This window comes from Panthera tigris, chromosome C1, assembly GCF_018350195.1.
Source record: "Panthera tigris isolate Pti1 chromosome C1, P.tigris_Pti1_mat1.1, whole genome shotgun sequence".
Classification (NCBI taxonomy): Eukaryota; Metazoa; Chordata; class Mammalia; order Carnivora; family Felidae; genus Panthera; species Panthera tigris.
This window is the reverse complement of record NC_056667.1, coordinates 170,980,359-171,005,342: the sequence shown is the minus strand read 5'-3', so window position 1 is coordinate 171,005,342 and position 24,984 is coordinate 170,980,359. Positions and strand designations below refer to the sequence as shown.

Below are 24,984 nucleotides of genomic sequence, written 5' to 3'. Positions count from 1 at the left end.
CCATCGCATAGCTAACAAAAAGCAGATCTGGGAATCTATGAAGTCCATGTATATGTCTATTCTACATGAATCTCAATAACCAGCCCTTAGTCTTACCATCATAGAAGCATATGCAGATATAGACCTTTTTTAACTAATGGCTTATCTACTCAATTACCAAACTTCTTTCTTTCTTTTGTTTTTGCAATTATTTTTTCATCTTCATTTTTCCTTTTTATGTCAATTTATCCAGTAAAAACTTTGTCTCAATAATCAGGTAACTGATTTTTTTTGCATTATTTTTCTAACAATAGAGCCAAACACAAGCACTGGTCTTAATTTTCTAAAATATTTTTATTTTTTTTTTATTACAACACAATTTTCACATAAAGAGTCATTATACAGAGGCTTCACATTGAATTCCATGTATGCTTAATGGTTTCCCTGAGATATGGTGAGGGGTAAGGCCTGGGAAGGCACAGCTACATCTACCAATTGAAACAGAATAGATCTGCTTCTGTCAGTTTTATATATTGGGTTTTCCTCTGTGTTTTAATTTGAAGGAAGTATTCTGATATTGTCAATAATACCAGTAGTAACAATAGCAAACATATTTCATCTTACTTAACTAAGTACTTAATAATTCAAATTTCAAGCCAAAGACTACAAATTAACATTCTTAATCTCAATTATACTCCTATTTTAAAACACTTTAATTTTGTCCTGGGTACTATCCTCTGGCCCATTGATAAACCACATTGTTATGGAGTTCCAATACCCTCAAAAATGAATAGTTATTATGAGCATAGTCAGGAGTTTGAAATGTCATAGAAGGTCTACATTTAAATCATATACATTCTTGAAATTTTAAGATCAGTAAATCTGAGCAGAGGTCATAAAAATCTACCACTTAGCATAGCTCAAAAGCAAGGATCCCAAGCAATTCAACTTCCCTCTACTCACCCAACTTATGTTTTTCCTGAACTGAGGGTTTGGATTGTGTTGTTTGGTGATAGATGATATTAAAATGGATTCTCCAAGTCCTTGGTGCTCTTTTATGCCAATATGTGAAACTCTGATAAACTTGAAGAGTTATTTCGATTGTCCCCCAGCCTCCGCTTCCTTCTTTGTCCTTTGAAAAACAATATCGAGAGGGGTTAATATTCAGATTTTCTATAGGTGATGATAGTTGTTTATGTTGTTTGTTAATAATTAAAAAGTCTCCTTAAGAGTCTTTGGTTTGAATTTATTTCCTTTACTGGGCATGAATAATTTAGGTTGTCATTAAAGTGTGATATTTTTCAATTCAGTAGTCAATATCCAATTTAAGTAAAGAAAGCAATTGCCAGTAAATTATAATCTTTTTTCATTAAGATAAAAGCATGTCTGGTCTTGTGTTTCCATGTTTTTATTAAATTATTTTATAATATCAGGGTAGAAGAGAAGCTTATTAACTGAAGTGTTAATCACTTAAAATAATACTGGGGAAATTGTGCCACCTTGAGTTTCCCACTATTTTGGGATAAGATGCTCACAATTAGAAGCTTTCCTCCTGTGACTAGATCAAGGTATACAAAAATCATTGTTCTTAAGGTCATTTATCAGTGTTAAGACCTTTTCCAAATATACATTAGAAATTTCTAAGAAAAATATTTATTTTACCTTTCCTCACTTCTTCAGGAATCCCCTCAAAGATAAAGTATTTGAGGACACATTCTGACAGGAGAGTGCAGGCAGACTATTCTTATTATTGAATTAATTTGTCTCAATCCTCTTAGTTATTGAGAATCTAATGTGAACATTTTTTTAGTCTTCTAACAAATAACATGAAGAAAAAAAAACACATTGATCTTGAAACTGTGACTGTTTCAGAGCAAAGAGCTGTGGTACAAATCCTGCCTCTTGGATCTAGTGAGAGGTTCTATAAATTGCTATGTATGTAATATATCAACTTAAAGCTAGTTATTAATAAATATTAAAATGCTTTCAGGAGGCCAAGTCATGACTTGAACCCAAATGAAGGGAAATAGTACCATTATTTTTCCCAACTAGACTAGGCCACATGGATAATTCCACCAGATACACTTGGCTTTATCCAATAAATTATGGATAGAATGGCTGAAAAATATTTTTCACAATTACTTGGAGTTTAAGCTTGACCTGCAGGAGTTCATACATTTTTGGTGTCATTCTTACATCATCGATCTCTCCTTTTTATTCATACCTGTTTCATTCTCTTTTGTGAGAATCCTTAATTTTGGAGTTCTCTGGATTTTAGTCCTTGGTCTCTTCATTTCTCTGTCTGTTCTCAAATCTTTGGTAGTATCATCCAGTCACAACACTTTAAATAACATCCCTTTGTTGATGATGCCCAAATTACTATCTGTTCTCCAGATCCTCTTCCCATATACACTAGACTTTTATAACCAAATGACTAGTTGACTTGCCCACTTAGATGATTACTAGACATGTCCTATTGAGGGAAATTTCTGTCTCATAGCCCAGTAGCACATCACATTTTATAGTTTTCCTTTACTTATGATCCTTTCCTTTATCTAGAAAGGTCTTTGCACACATTTGTGTTTATTATCTACCAAAGTGTCCTTTAATTAAAATGTTAATTTCACCCTCTCTTCAGTGCTTTTTCTGTAAGAGTAAGCAAAAGAAACCTTACCTGTTCTGAACTTCTTAGTCTTGTCTTTAGCATCCCTACAAATAGAATTCTCCCTACATTTGGGGGATAAACATCTCATCTTGGAATATGAGGTTTTGTTTTGATATGAACAATTTATATATACTATCATGTTTATTTCAATTTGAGAAGAGGTAAATCAAACGTTATGATAAAAATATTTACATCTACAATTTAAGGATGATTTTCATTAGAACATGAGCTATTAAAAAACAACACTTAAGCTGGCATATAAAGCTTGCTCACATGAACATACAGTACGGTAGATGATGCTGGCTTCAATTTGCATCTTTAAGCAAAATAAAGCAGTTTCAATAATAATTACAACCCACTTTCCTGTGTGGGTTTTTGGAACAAATAAGCTAATTGTACATATAATAAACTTTGATATAGTAAATTTGGGGAAGGAAGATCAAGGAAAAGTTTCATTGCCTAGATTGGCTAGAGTAGGTTTGGAGACGAAACAAAGGAAAAACAGCAAAAGTGGAGAAAATTTTTTAAAGATTCCTTTTTGTCACAGGCTGGAAACTGCTATATTTAGACAACACTGAACATTTAAAGCGGTTTCCGCTAGAACAACAATACCATGCTTTTGATATTCAAGGCTGACTAATCACAGCAAGTGTACAAAGGGAAATTACAAAACAAGTATGTAGGAGCATATTCTCACCCTTCTTAAAAGTTAAAATCTGGTAATTGCAATTTTTATTGTATTTTTTAATTTTGACTTAATTATAAATTCACAATAAATTGCAAAAAAAATCTGCAGGGTGATCCCATCTACCCTCCCCACCCCCACCATATTATCGTCTGATAGAACTCTAACGCAATACCAAAACTGGGAAGTTAACATTGGTATAAACCATAGAGATTGGTATAAACCATAGAGATTCAGATTTCACAACTTTTATGTGCACTGATTTGTATACATGCATCTTTGTGTGTGTAGCTTTATGTGAGTTTATTATTTTATCACAGGTGCAGTTTCACTTCACCACCACCACTGTCAAGATTCTTAACTGCACCATCATCACAAGACTCCCTGTGCTAGGTTTTTATATCCATATCCTACCCTCCCTTTAATCCCTAACTTCTGCAATAACTAATTTGTTCTCCTTCTTTATAATTATTTCACAAATTTTAGACAAGTGAAATCATGCCTTCAGTATAATTTCCTCAAGATTCTTTGAAGTTGTTATGTGTATGTATATAGTTCATTCTTTTTAATAGCTTAGTAGTATTTTGTTATAGATGCACACAGTTTGTTTAACCATACCCATTGAAGGATATTTGGGCATTTACAGTTTGGGGTTATTACAAATCAAGCTTTTATGAATATTAGTGTACAACTTTTTTGTGTAAAAATAGATCTTTATTTATCTGATGCCCAATAGTGCAATTGCTGGGTCATTTGGTAAGTCCATTTTTAGTTCTAATCCATTTTCTAGGAATCCGTACTTACATGAAACTTCTGGAAAAATAGAAAATTTTAGGAATCTAGGGCAAGGTGAATACTCAATACCAAAAGAAAGATCAAATAAAAGGAAAATATATATATAAATTATACCTCATCACAATTAAAAATCTGGGGGAAGATATTTGATAATAACATGTCTGATCAAGAACTTGCATATAAAATATTTAAAAAATTCTTTAATCAGCATTAAAAATATTTTCTTAACTCCTTGAACTACACAAGAGCTTTAATTGCAGGAGGAATGAGAGAAGAAGCCTAGAGTTTCTCCAGACAGTACGGAATATGAAAAGCACATGATACCATATTACCATAGCATGGGCTACCCTCTACTGAGTTTATGAGTGAACTTACCCATTTCCTTATTAGGCTGTGATCTGAATGAAGACATAAAAGTCTTTGAAAACTCAGCAAATAAAGCAAAGTAGAGTGGAAACAGAATAGATGCAGAATAAATAAACATTAAATTTATTGTCCTTTGTTTTATGCAAGACATAGTGAAAAGCATCAGTGGAGAACAAGTTTATTTCTTTGAGTTTTACATTATGAAAAAGAAAGTATACATATATTGGAACTAAAAATGGGCCAATGGTAAAAGAGGTATTATCATAGGGTTATGAGACCATTTGTATGCCCTCTAGTTCTAGTCTGTAGGAAACTTATGCCTTTTTCCCTAAGGAAGCTACCTACATACCACAAACTAGGACACAGACTACTTATGACAATGAAATACCTAAACAGAAATATTAAAGGGAGAATTGAAAAAGAGAATCTGGTTTCAGAGATGCATAATGGATTAGACATAAAAACATGAGGCCAGAGTCAGCTTATAGAGAAGCTGCAAAGATCTAAAGGCAGATTAGATCAAGATAGGAGAAACATTTCAAGAAATTTAGAGATATTATAGTAAAGATCATGAGCAACAAAAGTCAATCATCAAGACTAAAGAGAATGACATAGAAAAGTTTTAGATAATTAGTATTGTCTAAATACCCATTTTAATCACATATTTATGTGTGTTGGTAATTTATGGCACTATCAAGTAATTTTTGTGAAACTTTTCATGGGTCTTTTAAACATTATGTTGTAATCAAAGTTCTCTGGCAGATAGTGAGGAGGGGAGAGAGTTGGCAGAAGGGAATATATTTTATATCACGCAAACCATTATATAGGTGGACAGCCAAATAATATTCTTCTACATAAGGCCAGAACTATAAGGAAATTAATGATTTTTAAGCCATTATGTAAATCATCTTACTAAAATAAAATTACTAACACAAATAACTAACAGAGACCAGAACAGCATGAACTAAGACTCTTACTGAAACTTACAAATGGTATGTTTTATTCATCTGTGTATTTACTCCCACAAATTTATCTTGCCAAAGTGACTTTATGTTTTAAATATTTTATTACCCAGTTTCCACTAAATTTCATTAGAGTATGCTTACTGTGTAGGTAAGTTCTCTACTTCCCTTTGACTAATTCCTTGAGTTCTAAAAACATACCATAAAAGTCATAAAATTTCTCACCATATTAAAATAATCCTAGCAAATATTCCTCAATCATATTTCCACTCTTAGCTTTTTATGAGAATTTGTAGGAGAGTAAAAAATATCACACAGTGGTACAGATATCAGTTTTCTCCCACTCGATGACTTTTTGTGTATTCATCTATAATTTATTTAAAGAATTTCATTCTGGCATAGAAATGATTCATCTGTTCTCTTCTTAGCAGTGGCTGAAGATACTCAATAAAAGTAACAAATTGAGGTTATTTTCCAAATAATGAATTTTAAAATGTTGTAAATAAATCTATAACAGAGATAATACTATTCATTTGATGGTAGTTTATCTAATTCTTCATAAATGTGCTTATACTTCACAATTATTTCACATTTGATATTGACTCACTCAATAATAAATCACTGAATGATTAAATCTTTCCAAAACACTATTGAGGACACTTAGAAAGATAAGTCAATATTTGGTTTAGGGGGCTTGAAATAAATAAAATCCTTATGTTTAATAAAATACTATTTAATATTTAGAAAATAATAGATTACTTTTGAATGTATTTTGAAATAAAACATCACAGTTGTCCCTGAAAGGAGGATTGAATCTGTATCCACAGCTGCTACATATATAAAATGTTCAGTTCTTACCAAAATGTTCTAAGATATGAAAAGAAATAGAAAGTGTGACCCATATGCAAGTAAAAACCACTCAACAGAACCTCAGATGTTGTACTTTGTAAGCAAGAACTTTAAGATAGCTCTTATAACAATGTTCAAAGAACAAAAGAACACCATGCTTAAAAAACTCAAGGAAGGTATGTTGGCACTGATCCAACAAATACAGAATATCAATAAATAGACAGAAATTATTAAAAGGACAAGATTGAAGAGCACACCTATCAAAATGAAAATTTATGATGGGGACTTAATAATAGATTTAGCTATTCTAACAGAATAGCTGTTAGAAGAAAGAATCAATGAACTCAAAGATAGTCGATAGTGATCATTCAACCTGAAAAGCATAGAAGGGAAAAATGAAAAAACATAAATAAATAACACAGCTTCTGAGAAATGTGTGACACAATTAAGTAAACCAAAATGTTAAATAATCCTTCACAAATGAAATGAAATAGATATTGGGGCACTTGGGTAGCTCAGCCGGTTAGGTGTCCAACTTCGGCTCAGGTCATGATCTCATGGTTCATGAGTTTGAGCACCTTGTCAGGCTCTGTGCTGACAGCTCAGAGCCTGGAGCCTGATTCAGATTCTGTGTCTCCCTCTCTCTCTGCCACTCCATGCTCACACTCAGTCTCTCTCTCTCAAAAATAAATAAACATTTAAAAATTAAAATGACGTAGATATAATCCCAGATCAATAAAATCTAAGACCCAACTTAAGAAGGAAAGAATATTCTTGAGGCTAAAAGCAAGTGATACCAGACAATAAGTCAATTCCATTTGAAAATACATGGAATACTTGCAGTGGGTTTTTTCCCACTTGTAAATATGACCGAGCACAAAAAGTCTTGTAAATATGACAGAGCACAAAAATAAAAAAAATAAAAAATAAAAAGAGAGAAGGCAATGGTATGATATTGGAGAAAAACTCACTTGGGATTCCTGAGAAATCAGTACCACTTTGGCATGTTAAAGGGAGACTCGGGAGATAACACAAGCAGAGTTATTGACATTGACACAATGAACACTATATATTTCAACAATACTGGGGCCCCCACTCAAATGACCTCATAAGCAACCACAAGATGGAGACTAAGGCCATGAACATGAATGAAATGGAGAAGAAAAAAGGAATATTCTCCTATGAACTCAAAAATACTAAGCAAGAAAGATTTTAACAGACTCTAAGGTCATATGCAAGCTGATGAATCAAGTGGAAGAATCTAGGTTGATATTATTAATATGACACTATTTGTACACTCTGGAAAAACTCATGGAAGTTTTGGTGTTTAAGTTTACTATTTAGCTATTCTTGTGTAACAAACCATACAAATGCTTATACATTCAAACCACAATTTATATAGCTGACAATTCCGTGGTTTGCTTGTGCAGTTTTCTGTCTCAACCTATTTAAATGACCTCTGCTATGCTCTCTCATTACTTTGTAGACAGCTTGTATTTTGGCTAGTGCCGGATGACTTTACATGTACGTTTGGTGTTTGGCTGGATGACTGTTTTATGAGGCACCTCAGTTCTCTTCTAATTGGCATTTCTTCAGCTGTCATGCTAGCTCTCAGTGTTTAACCTGATGATTTCTGGTTTCTGAGAGTGGCAAGAAAAACCAAAGTTTAATGTACAAGCATTTGTCAATCACATTTTGTAATTTCTCATTAATCACCCTGCTGTAAAAATTTGAGTTTGCTTACCACATATTTTGATGTTGTTTTGCCATGCAAACTATGATTGGCAGACAGTAGCAAGGATGCTGCCTCTGTGTATTTTAGAATTGCATTATCTCAGATTCCACATGGATATAATATCATAATCTGTATTTTAAAAAGATTTTGTACATTAGGGTTTGTGAAGAACTATTTAAACTTATTGAAGGGAAAAGTGCTTTTCTACTTAAAGCTCTTTGATTTGCAGTTAATATAAGTACTAATTGTTATAACTTGTATTTTATAAGAAAAGATACAAATGTGTAAGACACAAAGTGAGAAAAATTTAGTAGCATAAAATTTTACAACATGATCATTAAACATTTACAATTGTAAAATATAATATGTTTATTTTTAAAAGCATATTTAGTATTTAATATATATTAATATTGGGTTAATTAACTTAATGTTCAAAATATATAATCATAAACATACTCTCTAGAGCTATTTCATTTATATTATAAACTTTAAAAGCATTAACTGATTTATCAAGTTAGGCACATTCAATTGCTGAAGTATTTCTCTATTATTTTTCTTGATTACTTAGCCATGTTTCCAGAGCAATTTTTTGTTACCCCTCACATAAACTATTTTGATTATGCCTATCCAGTGTTTCCATATCTTGACTCAACTTCAATACAATAATTCTAGTGCCCTTCTCAATCTCCAAACAGTCTTTGAATGATGGCATGGTTTTACATTCCTCTAACTGTCTAGCCTCCAAAATTTATAACCCTTATTCAGACAGCTTCCTTGGGCATCAACATCACATCCCACTGCATTTTTTGCATTTTTAGTCAAAGTCAAATAATTCATTATCAAATCTACTCTCCCCCACCCCTGCTCATAGATCTGCTAGCAATAAATTCTTTTGGTTTTCACTTGGATAAAAGTCTTTTATTCTTTCATTTGTCCAGATATTTTTGTGCAGTGTAGAATTCTGGCTTGAGAGTTATTTTTTTCTCCATATTTTGAAGAAGTCACTCCATTGTCTTCTGGTTTGCACGGTTTCAAAATGCAAGCCTGTTTACTATCTATGCTTCCTTGTATGTGATGGATCTTTTTGTCTGTACACCTTCGATATTTTCCCTATATCTTTGATTTGCAGTAGTTTAAATATGAAATCTCTAGGTGTGGAGTGTGCGTGTGTGTATGTGTTATCCATCTTGTTTGGAGTCCACTATGATTCTTAGATCTGAAATCTGAATTTTTTGGAAGATTTTTAGCCATTATGTCTTTAAATATTTATTCTTTTCCTAATTTCCTTTGTCTTTTCTTCTGAGATTGCAATCATGTATTTTGAATGCTGTCTTCTATTTTTTCCTTATAATTCTGTTTCTCTCGGTAGTTTAGCATAATTTCTAATGACCTATTTTTAAGTTTCCTGAGTCCCCTCAACTATGGTGAATCCACTCATGAGCTTTCAAAAAAAATCATGTTTGTTACCATAGCTTCCATTTTTAGCATTTCTATTTGATTTTTATTATTTCAGTTACATTCTGAAATTCTCTATCATGCATATTTTCTATTTTTCCTACTAAAGAATGTAATGTATATGTCACACATTACGTACATTATACAATGTATTAGTTATTTAAAATTTTTTGTATTGTAATCCCAGCATCTGGATTCATCTCTGAGTCTGGTTTTACTGCTTGCTTTGTCTCTTGAAAGTGTGATGACTTTTTTTTTTTTTTTTGGTCTGTTTCTTATAATTTTATTTGAGTGCTGGTCACAAAATTTTGGACATACAATAGCAGAGACTGAGGCTTAAAGCATTCATTCCTGGAAAAGGGTATACATTTTTTTCCTGCTTGATGGATATTGTGGGAATTTAGTCAATATAATGCAGAGGTAAGATTTTGTTTTGTTTTGTTTTGCTCTAGTTACTTCCAATGCATCACTGGCATAAAATTCTTTTAGAGTTATCTTGTACAGTTAGGTGTAAAAAATACATATTTTTTTTAATTTAGTGTTCCTGCTTCACCTTTTTCTTAAGTCTTCCATTTACACCTTTATCCCAGAGTGGATCTCTGTTTATGCTTGTGACCCTCTCTATGGGTCAGAGTGCTATTGCTTGTGACTCTTCTTGATAACTTATTGGTGAGACATAGCTGGATTTTCTGTTGTCCATTTTAATGCTCCATTTTATTCAGGCTCTGTTTCCCTGTCCAAATAATTATCCAAGGTCAAATTCAAATGCAAAATCTTTCTATGAAGAACTTTTATTCTGTCTTCAATAGAATATCTGTTTTTCCTTTCCTGAATCCCATAGAACATGATTTATTCATTCCGTTTGATTTTCACATTTTATTCTGTGATACATATACATAAATTTTATCTATGGGTTATTAAAATTTTAAGTCTTTAAATGTTCTTTTAAAACTTTTAAATTATCAGAGCACCTGGGTGGCTCAGGGTTAAGGTTAAGCATCAGACTTCTGCTCAGGTCATGATCTCGCAGTTTGTGAGTTCAAGCCCCACCTCGGGTTTTGTGCTGACAGTTCAGAGCCTGGAGGCTACCTCGGATTCTGTGTTTCCCTCTCTTTCTGTCCCCCTCACCCCAACTTCTGTCTCTCCTTCTCTCGCTCTATCAAAAATAAATAAACATTAAAAAATTAATTAAAAAAAACTTTTAAATTCCTTAAGTACACAGAGCATATTTTATAATAAAAACTCAAAGATTAAAACCACCCTTTGATATAACCCAATGTGTAATGTATATTTGAAGGTTAGGCATGTAGAGCTCAGTATCAACAGTTTAAAGCTTAAAATGATCATTCAAAAATCAACATTTTATGTCCAACAATAAAAATATTAGATGGAAGAGGTATAAAGATTGAATCATACACTTCCCTCCTAAGTATTGGCTTTATGTTGTAGGCTAATGATTTCATTAAATTAAAACTTCTGAGTCATTCAAGGTAAGAAAAGGATCTAATTTTTTAAAAGGTGTAGCCCCACAAAGTTTTGCTGATTCTGCAATGCTAACATATTTTGTTTCTTTACAGTACATCCTAGCCAATGGAAAAGAAAGGTGATATAGTGGGCTGTTGGATTGATATTGAAGGCACGTTGGAACTCCCATAATGGTACAAGCTGAGTACTTTCATTATGGCCTACTGCCAGGATTCCACATAATATATTAGAAATTGGGTCTACTCTCTCAGCTCCTTTCCATTAGCATTCATATGCTATTCCATTATTCATCATATAAAAAACTTCATTTTTAATCGACAGTGAAGGAATCTTTGGAATATACGAAAACTGCTTAGCCTTCTTTCACAATCAACTTTACTAAATCTGTGTTATCACACTAGGTACATCCTCTTTGCTTTTAGATGCTATGGTGGTTTGAAAAATACTAATATGCTTTCTGTTTATGGAAATCGATAGAGAAGTTACCAAGTTTAGATCATTTTTACTATCAAAACATGAGATGGTTATAAAATAAGAACCAAAATGTTTAAAGTAGTCAGCTATTTTATAGAACATTTTTTCATTTATTTTTTGTGACAGTAAATGTATTCCTGGGAGAGGAAATGAATGGTTCTAAAAGAAGATTGGTATACATACTTACTGTGATAATAGATGAACTAATTCCTGTTTTCTATAAAGATACATGATATACCATCTTTTGAGTAAATTAATCAAGGAAATCATTTGAAGAATTACAAAATAAGCGGTAAATTGTACATAAATTATATTTATATATAACTTCTAATCTAAATGAAAGTAAATGAAGTGATTTATTTCTAATAAGTTATTGATATGAAAACCCAAACTCTCTATTTTCCTGAAGAAATGCACACACATGTGCACACAATTTCTTTTCCTTTTATCACTATGAAAATATTTATTATAATTACTGAAGTTGTCTCACATGAAGAGGTATCACCACTGTATAACAATGACAAACATCATTTTAATGTTATTACATACATATATACCCTTATTTTTAATGTTCCCTGTACTGTTCATCTGGATATATGCTTCACAAATTATTCTTGCCTGTTGCTTTCAGTTCAAGATTGATATGTAAATTATTCTAACTTTTTAGATAATCTAAAATGTCTCTATCATGCTTCTTTTCAGGGATCCACATCAGGAAGATTAGATGACATCAGTATCAGTGACGATGCAGTAGTGAATGTGAGTTTTTCTATACATGAAGCAGCAGGTGGTGAAATATATAATCGGCTCTTTTGTAGTTATTATTCCTTGGCATTTTTGCCCTGATGAAATGGTCCAACTAATTTATGAATAGGCAGTTTGCCACTCAGACAGATGGCCCTGACTGCAGCCCAGAGACAGTGTATAGTCCAAAAATGTCGATGTTGACAGGATTTTCAGATATAAAAAATCAAATGTCTGTCAGTCTCTTAAGATGTGTCATCACTAATCCACTATTTATTGGATTATGTTCTAATGCAAGTTTTTTTCATTCCCGTAAGGAGTGATTATGAAAAGAAGTATTTTAGTGAAAAATTCAGAGTTGGTTTTCCCGTTCCAAACAAAAAAGCAATATTTTATCTTAAAAGTGTAATAAACTCAAACATAATATGTAATTCTATTCCATGACTTATATACCATTTGGCCAAATCTGACTATGACACCCAAATGAATAGGTTTATTGCCTTAAAAATAAAAACTGCATCATACCCTCTATAGTTATTTGTTCTGATTTTATATTTTATGAGTGTAAAATTTAGCAAGCTAAATTAGATTACTTTTTAGTAATATTGCTTTTGATATACAATAAATCCTAAGTGTAATACACTTTAAAATAAGTATAGTTTTTCTTAGTTATTTGTGACATATATAATAGAACCAGAGGTTTACAACAGTAAACATCAACAGAACTACTAAATTTACTTTCTGATCAATCTTTAGTTGAGACTAAAGCATATATATCACACACTGATATTATTATCAAACAGTATTTATAGTAAGTCATATTTATTTAAATGTCTAACTATGTTACTGGTACATATAGGCACTGACCTATATCGACCATGTTGATATGAAAGGGTTCCACTTTGCTAAAAAACAAAACAAATTACTGTTTTGATGTTTGACATGGGTAATAGCATTGGGCACAAAACTGTTTTCTCAAAGGATTAAAAAAAAACTTTTTGCCATGTGACATTGTACTGAATTTAGAGACAATTGCTGTTTTATGCTACAGAGAATAAGTTATTCTATCTAAATATTATCTCATCTAAGTTCCAGACTCACCTGCAAAGCCATTTGGGACTTAAATAATGAGAACTGAATACTGGCAAATTTTGAAGTCACATGGGAGGGCTATTAGCATTTACAGACTTGTATCTTTAGAACAATCACATCAACATGCAGCAGTTATAAATCAAGACTCCATTTAAGTAACCACAATCTGCAGTCTTCTCCAAGAAGCCAAACTGCCAATCTGAGCAAGCTTGAGGCTTTTTAGCAAAAGCTGCTAATATAAAGATAGATGGCTAGTTGGTTAATGATCCACAGATACTTCCACATCACTGCTGTGTGCTGAACCCAGTGTGAGAGGAAAACGATAAAAGAAATCTTATTCTTTACAAGTTCAATATAAGAGGGGTGCCTGGGTGGCTCAGTCGGTTAAGCATCCAGCTCTTGATTGGGGGTCAGGTCATGATTTCACAGTTTGTGAGTTGGAGCCCGCATGGGGCTCTGCACTGACAGCTTGGATTCTCTCTCTCCCCCTCTCTCTCGGCTCCTCCCCCAACATTCTATCTCTCTCACTCTCAAAATAAATAAATAAACTTAAAAAAAAAGAAGTTCAATATATACTTTGTGAGACAAAGCACATATCAAATTAAAGCTATAACCAGACTCAAACAAGTAAAAGAGAAATAATATGAAGAGTTTCATAAGAGATATATCAAAATAATAGGTTCATTAATACTAAGGTTTATAAAGGAAAATTCAGGGGTGCCTGGGTGGCTCAGTTAGTTGAGCATTTGACTTCAGCTCAGGAACCATGGTGTGGGTTCCAGCCCCATGTCTGGCTTTGTGGAGCCTGCTTCAGATTCTCTGTCTCTTTCTCTCTCTGCCCCTCGTCTGCACATTTTCTCTCTCTCTCAAAAATAAACATTAAAAAATAAAAATAAAAGGGGAAATTCAAATATCTGACCAAAAAAAAAAGGACATTAAGAGCTAAAGTTTAGAATTAGCAGCTTCCAAGCAGTTATTTAAGATTGATAAAATTCTTAGTTGCAAAAATAAAATCTCTGAAAATGTCCTTGACATTTCCTCTTCATTTGTCATAATATCATGTTACCATTACTTTTTCTATTATAAAATGTTTCAGGGTATAATTATGTAACTTAAATGTATCTATTAATTAAGATTGCAAAAAGCCTGCAAATCCTACCAAAAAATGCAAGATCAAGAAGGAACCATGCAATAGGAGGTGGGAAAAAAAGTAGCCTCAGAGAACAATCTTCTGGATGAAATTACCATGCAGTGGTGGATCTCAGAAAACAGCCAACCATCATGAAATATACGTAGTAAATGAAATTTGCATTATCTGGGCTGGAAAGGTACACACCTTCTTTGCATCAGTTGCTTTTGGAGGTGAGGTGAATAAGGCTGTGCCAGTGCTTCACAGACTTGATAAGATTTGAATTATTACAGAAAACAAGGTTACACGAGAACGTAGACAAACCATATTTGCAAAAATCAGTAAAAGCTGATAATTGACGCTTTGCTTTGTAAAACCAATCATGATGTTCTGTGATACTCCTTTCCCAACCTGGGATACTGTACTAAATAACTGATTCAGAAAAGTCCAAGGAATTCAGTAAAAGGTAATGATAAAAGGAACCAGAATAGCATAATGACAAGATTCAATGAAAAAAAAAGTGAGCTAAAGAACATCAAAGAGTATTAACAGCTAAAGAGTATTTACCAAGGGAAATACATTTATCCATCATATGAATATTATGATCAAATGTTTCTTATAAATTAAAAATAATCAATGGAATTATAGTTCCATATTTGTTGGTGGGTACCAGATTCACTTTATTGCATAAAGAACTTTAAAAAACAAAAACAAAAAACAAACAAACAAAAACACTTGATGAATTACTAAAACAATAACAGATAAACTATAAAACAACAACAAAAACAAGTGCAATTTGGAAGCAAACCCCCCTTCCTATTTGAAGGCATTAGGGAACAACCAAGAAAGTGAAGAGTTGGGAAGACAAATCAATTAACAAAAGAGGATCAGGTTGAAATGTGCTGGATCTTTTCATGGCTTTCCTCTCCTTCCCCCCCAGACATTGTTCCCTTTTATGAGGTATAACATAAAATATATTAGGGCTTTAATCAGTCTCCCTGCACCAGGGGAAAAAAATGGACCAGAAAGTAACAATGTATGCATCATTATCATCTCTCCTCTCCTCTCCCAGGATAAGTTTTCTGTGATTCCTTATGTTATTTGGGGCTAAGACTCTTCTTTGCTTGTTTCTTTCTTTGTTTTTTAAATCTCACGTTGATCAAAACTATTAATTCATGTCTCCTATCCCTAGGTTTTTGTTTTATTTTACTTTCATATTCACTTTGTAAGATTTTTCTCACAATTCACTTTCTAAATTGCATATTAGAATGGCATTTGATGTTTTGACCCTAAAGAATAAAAACAAAACAAAGCAAAACAAAACAAAACAAAACAAAACAATGAAATTATCAGAAAACCAAGAGTGGGACTTGGGCCTAGGCCCAAGATTTATCTTCCAGGAATCTTCAATACATCACTTCAATCACTCTCGACTGGTACTGTGGTCTCCACTGATATTTATCTTTATTCTCAAAGGAATGTCCCAGACAATGTAGGAGAAAATAAGACTTTTGATTATATGGACATTGGAAGAGTAGGAACAGGAATCCAGGCAGGCCTTAACAACTTTTCTATGGTGAAGGCTGCTCTATTTTCCCAAATCTGCACCACCATTGAGGCCTTCTCTAGTCTCTTACTCCACCTCTAACATCTCACATGAGGGCTTAGTATGTCTGTGGCAAAATATCTGCAAGAGGGTGATATTGCCCCAGAATATATAAATGAATTCTTCAAGTCAATTTACAAAATACAGCACAGTAGGAAAATCGGCAAATAGACGTAAAAAAGTGCTCAGAAGAAAAAGATACCTAAATATGCATCTGAACAGGTGGTCAATATCATTAGTCAGAATGAAAATACAAATTTGAGGTAACACTATATATACCTGCCAGATGGCTAAAATGAGAAGATAAGTGTATTCATCAAAAGACATGTACAAAACACTCATAGAAGATTTATTTGTCATATCCAAAAAATGGAAACTGAATGACCTTCAACATTAGAATGTCTAAATAAAATGCAGTATAATCATATAATACATTACTAAGTAGAAATTATATAATATTTAGCAAAATTAATCTATGGCATTTGAAGTTAGAATAGTGGTTACTTTTGGTTTATGAGGGAATGGAGGTACAAAGCAGACTTTTTTGGTGCTAGTAATAGATATCTAAATGATAAAGGTGCTTCTATACAACTTATGAACATTCCTCAAGCTATAAACTTCAGATTAGTTTACTTTACAGAACATATATTCTGCTTCAATAAAATTTTATAGAAAATGTTTAATAGATTATCATCTTATATATAAAAGGTCACAAACAGAAATGAAATTTCAGAAAATAATTGCTAAATAAATAGAAAAAGATGAATAGAAATATATAGAAAAAGATGAATAGACATCCAGAAATAAACCTACACATATACATTTAATTGATCTTTGACAAGGGCACTAAGAAAACACAATAGAGAAAGGATAGGCTCTTCAAAAATGTTTGGAAACTGGATAATCACATGGAAAACCATGAAATTGGATTCCTTCTTATACTGTACACAAAACTAACTTAAAATGTATTAAAGACTTAAGTGTAAAACTTAAAACTATAACACTCCTAATAGAAAGCATAGAAGAACATCTGTTGACATTGGTCTTGACAATGATTTCTTAGATATAGCACCAAAAAGAAGAAACAAAAGCAAAAATAAACAAGTGAAAATACATAAAACTAAAAAGTCTCTGCACATCAAAAGAAACAGTCAATAGAATCAAAAGGTAGCCTATGGAATGGGAGAAAATGTTTGTAAACCATAAGCTGATAAGGGGTTAATTTCCAAACTATATAGGGCAATCCTACAACTCAGTAGCCAAAAAGTAACCCAACTAAACAATGGTCAAAGGACCCAAATTGACATTTCTCTAAAGAACACATACAGATAGCCAACAGGCACGTGAAAAAAAATGCTCAACACCACTAATCATCAGGGAAATAAATACAAATCAAAACTGCAATGATACCTCATTGATACGGCCATTGGGCTATGGAAACAACCTAAGTGGTGTTCATCAAACAGTTAAAGAAGATGTGATATACGTATATATATGTATATATACATATATTGATTGTTCAGACTTGAGAAAGAAAAAAAATCCTGCCATTTGCGACAACATGGATCAACATAGGTCAAACAGAGAAAAACAAATACTATATGATACCCTTTACATGTGGAAACTAAAAACGTCGAACTTTTAAGCCAAAAATAGAATGGTGTGGCTAGGGGGTGAAGAACTTGGGTAGATATTGTTTAAGGGTACTGACTTATAACTAGCAGATAAGTAAGTCCTGGATATCTAATGAACACCATGCAGAGTATACGCAACAATACTGCATAATAAAATTCAAAGTTGCTAAGAAATGAGATCTTAAGTACTCTCCACTACGAAAAGAAGAGATAATAATGTGACATTAAGAGTATTAGCTAACACTACAGTGGCATTATATATTGAAATATATAAATGTATTAATTTATATATTATACACCTTAAATTTACAGTGTTATATGGCAATTATATCTCAATAAAATAAAAGGATGACTATTACCAAACAAACAAACAAAAAAACCCAAAAATCCAAAACATTACAAGTATAGGCAAGGATGTGGACAAAAGGACAATTTGGACATTGTTGGTGGGAATGTAATGGTGCAGTGGCTATTTAAAAAGTATGGAGTTTCTTCAAAAAGTTAAAAATAGGACAACCATATGATCAAGCAATCCGACTTCTAGACATATATCCAAAAGAATTAAAAGCAGGGTATCAAAGACATATCTGCATTCCCATGTTTATGGTAATATGATTCATAAAAGGCAAGATATGGAAGCAACACAACTGTCCATCAATGAATGAATAAAGAAAATGTAGTATTTACATATAACTGAACACCATTCAGCCTTTAAAAAGAGGAAAATTCTGCCTTTTGTCATAACATGAATAAACCTAGAAGACATTATACTAAGGGAGAGAAGTCAATCATATCTCAGTGTTTCTTTTAAGGAAAAAAACTCATGCACTTACAAAAAAAAATGATCTTTAAGCTATATTTTAATTGATAAAAAGTAAATAAAAGATGGTGTATATATCATACCACTATTTATATGTCAAAATATGAAAAATTATATATATATATGGTTAAACCTTTTGAAAAAAAGACACAGAAAAAAGTTAATGGGTATTACAGACAAGGACAGAGGGAGAGAATTTTTTGCTGCATTCTGGTTTCATAATAATCTTAAATCATGAAAATATATTACCATCTGAAAAAACAAATATTTTTAAAATAACATAAACTCAAATATTAAGATTAATCATCTCTTGATGATGAGGCTTTGAAATTTTAATTTTGAGATTTTTATTGTGGTTCTGTGTTTTCATAATGTGAAATACTTCACTATACTCCACTTAAAAGAAATAAAGTCAATAATTGTTAAAGTTGACCTCTTAAAAGACTCTCAAATTTGAAATTCCAAGTTTAGACCAAGAATTTAATTTCTATATACTATGTACGCTCAAGTTGCATAATCCTAAACTGGCAACTGTATACAGTATCTCTCTATGTATGAATTCTTACTATCTTCTCTCCCCTGATGCCCATAGGTCCTCTATGCTTTCTTGCATTATTTCAAGCCAAAGCATTCTTTTTTAACCTCCCTTCAACTAAAACTATCAAATCCTGTATCTTGGATTTGACACTCCAAAACTGTGTCAATTTTTTTTTTCTATCTAAACTTTGAAACTTGGTGTAACAGTTTTCTCATAATTCTAAAATAGTAAGAATCAATGCAATTCAGAAAATCAAGGTTGGGACATGCTTCTGGATGGATATATCACTTATTTCAAATCACCCTATTTAGACTGGTACTGTTACCTGCACTGACACTTATATTAATTTCCAGAAGAATGCTCAAGCAACCATGAGGAAGAAATTTGCAACTAGATTTTAACTATTTTTCTCTTTGTTTAAAATCTTTTAAAAATTCTCCTAATCAAGAAAGGAAAACTTTCGCAGTGTGAGGTCCAGTTTTGCATTAAGGAATTGAGGCAATTTAATAGTTTAATTCAAACAGTGACATAAAAATGTTGATGGACAGCCAAGCACATAATAGTATATTAACTTAGATGTGTTGATAGACAGTGGAAGTATTTTTATGCTTTTAACACTTAATTTTACTGTAATTAATGATGACTTCTTTTGTGTTGCTTTTGAATGTTTTAATTTCTTCATTTATGCCACTCAAATTCTTGTATTCAAAATTGTGTCAAAAACACAAAAAGATTGATTACCACCAGCGGATAATCAGTGCCTTCCTGTTTCAATGTGAATTTTGAGAACATGATTTAGAATTTATCTGAAATCTCTACCAGCAAAGTGCCACCATCAAAGTAAAGCTGTCTGCTTGCAACATGGTTCTGACTCTGAAAACTCTCCAACAAAATTGTCATTGAATGGTAAAGAAGTCAATTAACCAAAGTTCCTATAATTCTGAATACGGTTAGATACGTTCCACAACTCCGATAGGAAAAAGAATCCCTGGGCTATTTATATGTACTCTTAGGTGTTATTCAATTAGTTTAGTATACCACATTATGCCTTGCTCAAAATTTGTATAAGTTTCTGGTGCTTTTGTGGATATGACCTCATTCATATTTCAGCAGTAAAGAAATACTGATTAAAATTTCTCGTTCACGCTGAGACATCGCTAGCAAAAGTTACACATACTTCATACATATCTGCTGCTCCTATCACATTATGTATGTGGAACGCTCCTAACATTCTTAAGTAAGTCATTTCTAATGGTACATGTATCCAGCTGCCAATGCAGTAGTATTGAGATTCTATTGCCTGTGTCATTTACCTTTTAATAAAGCCATTCTCAGAACTGATATTCCCTTACTCTTTTTCTTTCTCACAAAAATAATGTTTGGAAAAATTGTATCTTGTCTGAGTTATTAACTTTACAATCATGTACAAAAAAAGAGAGGGCTTTTGATTTTGAAACTAAGACTGTCATATTTTTTAAGTTTTTATTTAAATTCCAGTTAGTTAACATACAGTGTAATAATAGTTACAGGTGTACAGTATAATTATTCAACAGTCCCATACAGCACTGGGTGCTCATCATAAGTGCCCTCCTGAATCCCCATCATCTATTTAATTCATTCCCCCCATCCTACCCCCCTCTGATAACCATCAGTTTTAAAACTGTTATATCCTAACTTTCAATAAAGTTATGAGGGGTTTAAAATAAACTGTATTTAAATTGTTTTTTTTAATGTTTTTGTTAGTTTTTTTTTTTTTTTTTTTTTTTTTTTTGAGAGAGAGAGAAGAAGACAGAGTATGAGCGGGGGAGGGGCAGAGAGAGAAGAAGACACAGAATCTGAAGCAGGCTCCAGGCTCTGAGCTATCAGCACAGAGCCTGACACAGGCTGGAACTCTTGAATCACAAGATCATGACCTGAGCCGAAGTCGGTCGCTTAACCAACTGAGCCACCCAGGTGCCCCTTAAATTGTTTTCTTTTAAGCTGATTTGTTTATTTTGAGAGAGAGGGAGAGGGAGAATCCCAAACAGCCTTCACACTGTCAGCACGGAGCCCAACATGATCATAACCTGAGCTGAAATCAAGATTTGGTTGCTTCTGGAGACTGCTTTCAATTCTGTCTTCCTCTCTCTGCCCCTCCCCTGCTCGCTCTTTGTCTCTCAAAAATAAACATTTAAAAAAATTTTAAGAGTCAGAGGCTTAACCAACTGAGCCACCCAGGTACCCCTAAATTGCTTTTTTTCAATATGGGTTCACATTTTCTCTGAAAAAAAGGAAATGAAAATAACACATTTCAAATATTTGTCAGAGGTAGGCGTTTTAAAATGATCCTTTTTAAAAAAAAAAAGTTTATTTATTTTGAGAGAGAGAGTGTGGAAGAGGCGGAGAGAGAGAGAGAGAGAGAGAGAGAGAGAGAGAGAATTCCAAGCAGGCTCTGAGCTGTCAGCGCAGAGCCTAACCTCATGATCTGTGAAATCATGACCTGAGCCAAAATCAAGAGTCACACACTTGACTGAGCCACCCAGATGCCTCTATCATGATTCTTTAATAAGGTCAATAGTACTATATTTGACTTAATGTAACATCATGTTAAAAATAATACTAAATGTGGGTATATATTCAGTTTAAGTCCTTGTCAACATTGGTTATGTTTTCATAATCAAGGAACTATAACTCAGGTTTTTAAGATAAATCTACAATATATATGATAATATCCTAATGCATTAGGTGAAAGCAGAACCCTTCAAATATATCTAGAGAAGTTATAAGAGCTTTAAAATATATTTAAACAGCAATTTATTACATTTCAGTAGATATTGTAGTCAAGGATTTCAACATAACATATTTGACAAGTATTATGAGGGTTAATGTTATTTAACTATTATCCTTAAGCATATACCATTGTATTATTTTAAAATATAGCTAAATGTATGCAAACAGACACATATATGTACAGCGCATTACACTCATACACAAACCCCAAAGTATCATTAGTTTTACTGAAAAAACTGATTCATTTGTTTTCATGTATTAAGACACTGTTTAATAATATTTTCACCATAACATAATGACTAAAATATACATTTTAGAGAATTTAAATAACAACCTGAGATACAAGAAATGATCTTGAAAAAATAAACTAAAAGTTTTTGAGCCTAACTAAATGATGACATTTTTTTAAAAAGAGTAATAATTTGGAAATAAAATTCTAGCTGATCTCAAAATGAAAGAGTAGGGTTAAAGGGAAAATATATTCTAAAGTTTGATTGGCATTACACATAATGACAAAGTATAAGTATACGCACACATTTGTATTATTAAAAACCCATTAAAGTCTTGGAAAAATGACTTAGTCAACATAAAAGATCAGTCAAAATAGAGTCTACTACCTCAATTGTAAAATACAGTCAGTGATGCCCACTGAAAGAATAATCATGGTTAACACTAGAATGTTCCACTAAGCACTATACTTATCAGTGGTCGGTAGATTTTATTTGAAACACATATGAAAATTACATACATTGATTATTATATAAGCCATTATCTATGACTGAGATAAGAAAGTTTATTTCTATAAAAACTGAGTTGAATGTTTTGGAAAGACTAAAAGTTTTCTCATTCATTTTTTTAATGGTTTCAAATAAAGTTTGGTCAAGGGTATACAGTAAAATTGTAAATATACAAATTATTCTAAAACTGGGATTGCTTCAAACATATATTCAGGTTTTAACTGAATTGGGGGAAATATAATTAAAACTTGTAGATAATATATTTTTGATATTTTTATGGAAAGCAAACAAAGCAAATTACGATCAAGGCCAGGTCAGTACCTGAACCAAAGTTAAAATATTCATGAATAATACATGATTTTCCAATTTCTCCAAAAACAGACATTACATGTGATTTTCTAGTTTAAATCACTTTTAAATTAACTAACAAACCATATCATGTTTAATAAGAGGGCTTTTATTATAATAATACTCATTGCAGAAAAGAATGTAAATGGTTCCTGAATATTTGTATGATTGCTAATGGCAAACACACAGGTGGAATATATATGGAAATCAATTTACTAATATATACTCAGAAGGTTTATTTGGTTGTGACCTTTGTTTTAATGTCTATCCTTCTCAGAATATATTCGTAGGAAAATATGAAATTTAGATAAAATCCCATGAGTAAAAAAATAAAATATAAAAATTAAAAACAACTCCATAATTTAGGAAATTAACTAAACTATATTTGGTAAAATATGATGAAACCAAATTAAATCTATTTATTAAAATACACATGGCATATCCCAATTAATTTAAAAAGAAAAACACAAGAAAGAATTGAATGTATACCAGGAGTTGGCAATGTATACCGTTTTCTGTAAAGGGTGAGATAGTAAATATTTTATGCTTTGTGGGCCATAAAGTGTATTTTACAATTACATTTCTGCTGCTGTATGGTAAAAGTAGCCAAAAATGATACATAAACGAATGGTATAGCTGTGTTCCAATAAAACTTATATTAACAGAAAAAAGCAGTAACTTTTGGCCTCAGTCCATTTAGCCTCTGATAAAGACTACTATTTATACTATAAAAAATTCATAGAATAAATACCAAATATTAATTATGGTATATGTGACTGCTCTGAGCTGTGAAGTTAGTATTGATTGTTTAAACATTTTATTGATATGTAACACATATTTTAAGATGTGCACTTATCATAAGTACTCAGCTTAATAAAGTTGCAAAACGAATATTTCTAACCATTACCCAAATTAAAAAACAGGATGGATTAATATTTGTTTCTATATATTTGTAGAACTTTCTAAAATTCATATACTATACACATATTGCATATGCATGATGCAATATAAAATATGAAAAATAAATATGCCTTAAAATATCTTTACTGAATTACATAATGTTTCTTTTTTTAATGTTTATTTACTTATTTTGAGAGAGAGAGAGAGAGAGCGTGCACACAAGCGGGATAGGAGCAGAGAGAGAGGGAGAGAGAGAGAATCTCAGGCAGGCTCAGTGCTGTCAGCACAGACAGAGCCCAATGCGGGCTCAAACCCACAAACCATGAGATCATGATCTGAGCCAAAATCAAGATTCAGAGGCTTGACCGACTAGGCCACCCAGGTGCCCCTACATCATATTTCTATTATTCATTCCCTCAACCTTCTTTTTAAGACTGGAAAATATTAACAGCAAAATTGGTTCAGAAGATGTATTAGTAAAATAGTTTTAGTATCCTAAGATGAATTTGCATGAACACAAAATCAAATAATTTCTCTACATGTGAAACTCTCCTAATTGACTACATACTAACCTGCCCATATTAAACCCATCTTTCTATCTTCTGTAATGACAATAATTTCACGTCTGTTTCCTGTGATTTTTTTTAATGGCTTCTCGGAAAACTTAAATTAACACTAACTCTTATTCCTCTTGAATATTCAAGATCTCTTGCAACTGGGTCTTTCTCATCGGCTTTTAAACATGATTATCTTCTGAATTAAAAAATATATATTGATCTTTATCAGACTCTTAATTCCAACCTACCTTATGGATATCACAATTTACTTCTTGTTTCCTATTAAAACAAGTTGTCTCAAAAAGGTATAGCTTACTAATTCACTAATTCAGATTTGGAAAATGGGCTATTCTCTATTTTTAGAGCTGACTTCTAATTTTTGACTCTGAGTCCCTAGTCTGTCTAATGACAGATAACTGCTTTAAGTTAAATTTAGTCCAATCCAGTGATTAATGAATCAATTTGAGATGTATAAATTAGTCACTGCCTAGTAAAATTTTTCCATTTTTGCTCTCTTCTTTAGGTTCCAGGTTTTAGATTCAGAAGTGAGGGAAAAGGGTGGGAAGGAAAGTCATGAACCCGTGCAGACAGCAGCACAGCATCTGGAAATGTTTGGCCCATGTTATATACACTGCAATCCACAATCCATGTCACTCTCTT

The 24,984-nt window shown here is 32.2% G+C and overlaps 1 long non-coding RNA gene across 2 annotated transcripts in view; it reads right to left on the bottom strand.

Moving 5' to 3' along the window:
• Positions 1 to 24,984, bottom strand: part of LOC122241391 — a 105,727-nt gene that overhangs the window by 18,527 nt on the left and 62,216 nt on the right. For both annotated transcript variants that reach the window (XR_006221502.1, XR_006221503.1), the window contains exon 2: positions 943 to 1,111. This is a non-coding gene — a long non-coding RNA (uncharacterized LOC122241391). The remainder of the gene's footprint in view (positions 1 to 942; positions 1,112 to 24,984) is intronic.